We start from the raw sequence: 7954 nt of genomic DNA, 5'->3' as shown, positions 1-7954 counted from the left end.
CTCAGCGCCCTCTATGAGTAGTGTTTTGAATTCGTCTTGAAAATACCTTTCAAACAAGCCCCCACTCGATACATGTTGCCATTGAAGATTTTCATCCCCCCTCGTGCCCCTCGTGCCCCCTTGGGGGTGGGGGGTTGAAACCCCCCTCAAAAGATAGATTTTTTGAAAAATATTTTGACGTGTTTCGGCGTTTTTAGAAAATTTTTTTTTCTTTCAAGTTATTAGCCCGGTCCGCGACTTAATGGACACCCTGTATAGATATGTAGAAAGATACATGTAGAAAAATATATAGATATATAGATGTAGAAAGACCACGAGTCGACGTTGTGTATAGGACCGATCAAACAAACAATACTACACGCGCGAGCATTCTGCACACGCGACCGGTTCCCACGTAAACATATATCGTTTAAATGAGAAATTAGAAATGAGTTTCATTAGAAGATCAATTTAAGTGATTTAAATTTTCTATGTACATTGACATTTTATTTTTAATCATTTTTTATAAAATAAAATAGATTTCGATATAATTTATTCAATGTCGTTTCAACATTACAGCAACATTAACAATCAATAGAAAAATTAATACTAGGGATGTACCGGATATCCAGAAAGTATTCGGTATTATCCGGCATTTTTTATTATCCGACCGGATAGTCGGATATCATTACTATCCGGGAATATATCCGATTGAAATTTAATATCATTAAATTGTTAATTTTTTCTTATACAAATATCCTAGAAATAAGTACACATATTTAAGATGCTATTATCTCATACATTATTGTAAAATTACAATCTTTTTCCTCACAGGCCTTTTTTTTTAGAAGACATTTTTTGGGAATCCGGTCGGATATCCGGAAAATGTCGGACATCCGACTCAAAGAAATTGCCTTCTCGGATATCCGATGTTACATTTTGTCCAGATATCCGATATCCGGTAATTTTACGATCCGGTGCATCCCTAATAAATATAACATTGATAAAACATTAACACAACAACATTCAACATCTCAGCAACATTCTATCAACGTTCAATGTTGTATGGAGTATGTGTGTGTGTGTGTGTGTGTGTGTGTGTGTGGCGTGTGAGAGAGGGAGAGAGAGAAAAGATAAGTTTATTGAATTTTTTCAAACACTATTGTACAATAACATCTCTTTTTTATAATAACGTTTTTATTTTTATGTGACATAAAGCACGAACTGTCAGATGATATTTTTTTCAGAAACGTGCTATTAATTTCATATTTGGAAGGCCAATGGTAGTAATTAGCAAGTACAATATTATTATCTACTAATATCCAAATAAAACTCATTCAAGTCTATGTTAAACGTTCTATTAAAATAATCCGAAGAAGAAACATAAGTATGTAAAAAAATTATTAATTTTGAACAATATCTTTATTTTAGACCGTATATGTGAGAAACACAATCAATACTAGAAATTTAAAATTACGGTCGAAGCTGGATCTTCGTTGCTTTTAAATAATTCAATCTTGAATTACTAATATATACTACTAATATAACAGTTTTAATATATTAACATCTTTATAATATATGATGCTTGATGGTAGCATCAAAATTATTAAATTGCTTGTCAATTTAATTCGCGATTACTAGAGTAGTTTTAATTGCGTTTATTTAATCCGGAAAAATAATTCGGCGCGCAGTTTGAAAAAGACTACAATATGGTATACGCAAGTATATGCAAGTACATATATAGTATATATTATTAATTGAAAAAGATTGAATTATTTAAAAGCAACGAAGATCCAGCTTCGACCGTAATAGGCATTTTAAATTTCTAGTATTAATTTTAACTGATTTAATTTAATTTATATTAATTAAAGTTAAAATACGTATATAACTAATCATACAATTTTATAGTTATTAATTTATATAATTGAGAAAATCAATTATATACGTACATTATAATAACTGTTCAAATTGTGCACTATTTATATCTCTTGTGCGTTGCAATAAATTTTATTGCGCATTGCGTGAAAATCACTTATTCTATCCTCTAAAACTACACTCTAAAAAATAGCAATGTGGATTTAACACCATTGGTTTTAAATCTACATATCCATCCATGGCATTAAATGGTGTTAAATCCACACCAGAGGTTTTAAATTGACACCATGGGTTTTAAATCTACACCATTTTTTAGAGTGTAGGTAATTATTCAAGATAATGTACTGCATCAAAATGATCATAAACGAGATGATCCAAAAAACATTTTAAAGCTTAAAGTTTCTTTTCAGACCGATATTTTAGACTGATAATCTGACTGATTTTTTTTGTGAAGCTACGCGGATATAAATGGAAATCGATCAAATCTCAGAATTCGTTTACAAAATAAAAGTTTCATGACGTAAATTAAAAATTATATACAAAAGCGTTTTAAAGTTCACTTTCAAAGAAGTCTTTATCTTTAATTTATATATTTGTTGTAAGTATTAAATGTGTTATGTAATAGTGTATAAATATGACAGATGCACTGTAAAAAGAACTTTGATCTATCTATTTTTAAGAATATACTGAGCGCTACTCCGTTTATCTTCTGTAAACAGTCAAAGCCAAAAAAACTTAGTGAAAAAAATCATACAACGCTCACAAACTCACAATAAGTACCCAATAACATAAATTCACTTTATCTTAACGTTGTAAACTGTTTTGGTGCGACTTTTAATTCATGTCATAGAATTTTGTAAAATTCGTAAAAAAGTTTGAGATATAACGAACTTCATTTGTATTTATAGCTTCATAAAAGATTAGTCAGATCATTATCTAAAACACTGATTTGTAAAATAAAGACTTCAAGTTTTGAAATATTTTTAAATCATTGAATTATGATTATTTTTTGACAAAGTTACATTTTCTTCAAAATTATTTATTTTTGGAGGACTGAATAATATAAGAAATAATGGCATAATATTAATTTTAATTTTAATTTTTAGTATAATATAATGCTTAAAAATATAAGCTTTCGGTACTTACCGTTACGTAAATATTTCTACAACACCGCAATTTCTTATCAGCACTTTTCGATTTAAATATCGTAGCTTTGGCATTTATTATATAATTTATGTTTTGTAATTTAAATTTAGATCAATTTTGTTAAATAACGTTAAATGCAATAAAATAGAAAATAGTACACTTATAACTATAACAAGAAACAATTATAAAAGCTTCTTTTCAATTCAAGATTTAGTTACTGAATGAGACTGCGAATGTCGTAGAAACTGATATTTGCACTCTTTTTATTGTAAGTTAACAGTGATAAGTACTTACGTGATAAACCCACTTCATAAACATTCGTCAGTGTCTCTAACGTTTAGAAATATAAAGCGTTGTGAACCACCGATTTATATCTGATCGATGTAACGAGATAGAACAGAGGCATTTGCGTTTGATAATATGATAACTCGTATGCTTAAGATATTATAAAGAAACGCGATGAAGGTTCTCCTTCTTGTAGACAATGTAAAGATGTAATTTCTATTTTCATCGCCTTACGGGACGTAAAGCATATATACACATTTCATTTTTGCGATTACCTTCATCTTAATCACCTCCATCACGCTTAATTATAATTATTTCCTATTAAAGCGGTTCCGGTAACATTATATAAATACTCTGTCTTCTCTTGCTTTATTCTCTTCAAAGCATAATTCATGTGTATATTTACGAATAGTAATTATTTCTCAATGCTATATATTTATGTATAATGTGCCGATTATACAGGATGTCTATAAAATCTGACCCACGCTTTATATCTCTGAAACGGTTATGATATGGAAAAATATTTCATACGAAAGTTGTAGGTCGTTAAGGGGAACGTATGATGAAAATATGGACTTGACTTTGAATGATATTCTCGAGATTAGGTCAACGTGACCGATGTTTTCATAAATGGAATCTCTTATTTTTTATTGCACATTCTTGTAGCTTATCCCAAGAGCTTTTCAAAACTTACAAAAAAATTCATTTTCATTAAGTACTTTTCGAGTTATGAGGATTGAGAGTTAACAGTACCGCCATTATTAGTATTATTCAAGATATCCGATTGAGGATTAAAATCTCTTGAATGTTATTCATGCCCTGGATAGCATATATTATTGGAGGTTGTTTCCCTTATTTTCATTTATTTACTAATTTATTTTTACGTGAAACTGAAAATGAGCTAGAAAACAATCTTCCCAATAAACACAATGTTACATGTAACGTATATGCAGTGTTGGAACGTATCTAGATAAAAATATCTAGATACAGTATCTAGATACTTTAGCTGTACCTAAATGCATTATCTAGATCCTTATAGGCGGAGATACCTGTATCCGTATCTAGTTATTTTTTTATACGTATCTTTTAAGTTTTAGATACATAGATACAAGGTATTTATACACAAATACTATCGCCGTCATTAATGACTCCTGCAGACAGAACGCGGCAACGCTTGCCGTGCGGCGGAAGTTGGCGCGATAGCCAATCAAAATTTCTCGTCAATCAATTGTCGATAATGTCAGCGTTCTTCAATTACCTCTGGGCCCTATCTGTGATAATTTGCCCAGACGTAAATTTGCTCAGGGTAATTTGCAAGAAATTTCAGAAACCTAAATTAAAAAGCACTGAAATTGAGTTTCTAGTTGAATATGTCACCGTAATGGGACCGATCGCAAAATCTATAGATTCCTTGCAAAGTGAGGACATTTGCTATTTAGGCTACGTAATTCCTACCTTACTTCAAATTAAAAAAACTTTAAATTTACTAAGTCATCTAATTTACTACACACCGCTCAAAAATGCTATTCTTGATGGCATACATACCAGATATAAGGATATTTTGGACTTGAATAACAATAAATCCAAAATATAAAGTAAAGATTCAACGCTTGTTATTTTTTAAACAAAGGATTAAACGGTAATATACAAGCTTTAAAAGATGACTAATTTTATTAATGTAAAGTTATTTCAATATAATATTTAATATTCGGAACGTTTCGACTCATACAGAAGTCCTCTTCAGTCTATATAAACATTATCACATGATAAACATTAAATTAAAGAATATTGCTAACAATAAGAAACGCATGATGTAAAGTGCATGATGCAAAGTAGTCAGAAAGAATCATAGTACATCCAAATAAAGTCAAACAAATTATAGCATCAAGATGATATCTTCCTTTTATCCGCTCAGTAACGAAAAAGGAAGGTGTCACATACGAATAAATTAAATTCAAGAATCTAATGAACAAAAAATGAATGAAATGTTGAATATGTAAAGGTATAACATAAAAAGTATAAAAAATATAAAAAACTTACAAATACAATTAAAGAAGTCACAAGATGCAATGCAATATACGCAATCTCCAGAGCACATGATAACAGTGTGATGGTAGATAATAGAATGAAGGAACCGAGTTATAACATTAAGAAGGCAGTTAAAGAAATTCAAATATTATTGTCAGGGTCGTTATCAAGCAAACAAAAATAAGTTTTGCTTAATTTCTCCGTATCCTTTTGGGTATTTATGCCATTGTATTGTTTCTTTATAAAAAGCATTTCTGAGATTAATCTCTTATTATAATGTGATTCAGTGTCCATGACTCTGACATTTTTCCAGTCAAAAGAATGATTGAAATCTAGCATGTGATCGATTTAATCTTACTTTTTTGTATAATGTTTTTGACAAACATGTATGGTCATCTGTCAAACTCTGGATACATTTAAATTACAAAACAATTAAAGCGCTGAGTCAGTTTAAATTTTTAAGAGCTTGTAAATTACATAATGTCATGCCTTTGCATTTGAAAAATATGTTTAATTTAAAGTTTTCTCATCCTACGTCAATCAATTAATTTAAATGTTACATGGATTCCTTTTTGAGGAGGATTTTGCAATTAGAGATCTTTGACATCAACAGACATATACAGAATTTAGAAAAAGAATTAGATTCATTAGAACATTTTCTTTCAAATAACATTCCGCTATATATTTGGAATGAAATTGTTATGCATCATAAATGTTCGTTTGATAATTTTTATTTTAGGTGTAGGGAGAAACATTTGAAAAAATTTGATTGGCTTATGTCAAAACTGAAAAAAGACACAATTAATGCAATAGTACCGATAAAATATTGTATAGAAACAAATAATGTATAGAAACAAGTAATGTAGAACCTATCATATCACAATTTCAAATTTTCCCGGAAAAATTTATGAATATTATAAATAATCCTTTACAACACACGAATAATAATTGGTTCATTAATCTTTCAAATACTTATATTCCACCTCTTGTTTCTAATCTTGTTCAATTGGGAGATAATTTCAGCCTCCTTCCTTGTATAAACAAAAAAACATCTTCTCGTGAATTTATAAAAGACTTCGAAAATTATAATACAATTTTAAATGAAAAAGCAAAGTCTAAATTAAGAGAAAAAGTGACACAAAATTTGGAAAATTTTTATATAATAATAATTTCCCTATCAGTGAGGTAGATAAAAATTTAATTAATATGTACAAAGCAACGCGTTCCTTCTGTAAAATGAATCCTAATATAATTTTTACCAGTGCCGATAAAGGTTATGTCACGGTAGCCTTAGACAGATACGAATATATTGACAAAATAGAAAACTCACTAAAAGATGAAAACACTTACAAACTTGTTGGGGCCCTTGGGGGCCCACGCGCGTTGGTCGCCCTGCAGGCGCACGCGCAGAAGACGACGCAAGCAAGGTTGCCGGAGACACACGTTGTGGGAGAAACTTCTTCCAACTGTTACGCCTATTACAAGACTCTTTGTACAATAAACTATTGTTATACGCATATTCTGTAAACCTATCATTAGAGATCTATATTCTGCGAATAAAGTGCACCCAAACGACACAACAAAACTAATGCATGAAGATCCTATAAAGAAAATTGAAAAACAACTAAATAATATCGTGAAGGATTGGTATGAAAGAGATTACATTACTACACAATGCTATTACAAATTAAAATTTAGCGATTCAAATCTGTCTAAGACTTATGGCCTTCCCAAAATACATAAAGATAATGTGCCTTTTAGAATTATTGTCTCTTCCATTAATACGGCTTTATATGCGTTAGCATCGTTTTTACGTGACATCATATCAAAAAGTTTATTACCTGACAACTATAGCGTTAAAAATAGCTTTGACTTATATAAGAAATTGGACGGTATAAAGATTGACAGCTCTGAGATTTTGGTTTCCTTAGACGTTGTGTCTATATTTACGAATATTCCTGTAGATCTTGCTATAGATAGCCTAATGAAAAGGTGGCCTTTAATTAATCAAAAAATCAAAATTCCTTGTGATGATTTCATTAATGCTGTAAAATTTGTATTAGAATCTACTTTTTTCACATTTAATGACAAGATTTATATGCAAACTTATGGAACTCCAATGGGTTCACCTTTGTCACCTATCATATCTCATATTGTTATGCAGGATCTCGAGGAATATGCATTAAGTATTTTGGGACTAAATATAACTTTTTATTTCCGTTATGTCGACGATATTTTAATGACGATTCCTGAGACTCAACTCATGATGTCTTGAATACCTTTAATAGCATTCATCACAGACTTCAATTTACATTGGAAACTGAAAATAATAGATCTTTACATTATCTGGATTTGCAATTGCAAGTCGAGAATGACACTATTAAAGTTGATTGGTATCATAAAGACACATTTTGTGGACGTTATTTATCTTATTTTTCAAATAACCCACTTGCTCATAAGATTGGGGTCATCTATGGCCTAGTAGACAGATCGGTGCTTCTCTCGAATCCCGAATTTCATTTAAAAAATTTAGAATTTTGTATCGAAACTCTTTTAAAAAATGGTTATCCAATTGAGTTAATTTTTAGAGAAGTACAAAAAAGAATTAACAAACTCTCTACCACTAAATTAATTGACTCGA

At 30.1% G+C, this 7954-nt stretch overlaps 1 protein-coding gene across 1 annotated transcript in view; it reads right to left on the bottom strand.

Annotated features, from left to right (window-relative positions):
• The window catches only part of LOC108759108 (cytochrome P450 4C1), a 90549-nt gene extending 87495 nt beyond the window's left edge, over positions 1–3054 (bottom strand). Inside the window, exon 1 of the mRNA XM_018504399.1 lies at positions 3001–3054. The gene's annotated coding sequence lies outside the window, so the exon portion shown is untranslated. The remainder of the gene's footprint in view (positions 1–3000) is intronic.
• Between the last annotated feature and the right edge of the window lie 4900 nt (positions 3055–7954).

Source organism: Trachymyrmex cornetzi, unplaced genomic scaffold (assembly GCF_001594075.2).
Source record: "Trachymyrmex cornetzi isolate Tcor2-1 unplaced genomic scaffold, Tcor1.1 scaffold168, whole genome shotgun sequence".
In the NCBI taxonomy this organism is placed as follows: Eukaryota; Metazoa; Arthropoda; class Insecta; order Hymenoptera; family Formicidae; genus Trachymyrmex; species Trachymyrmex cornetzi.
The sequence above is the reverse complement of the archived record's forward strand: the minus strand, read 5'-3'. Positions and strand labels throughout refer to the sequence as shown.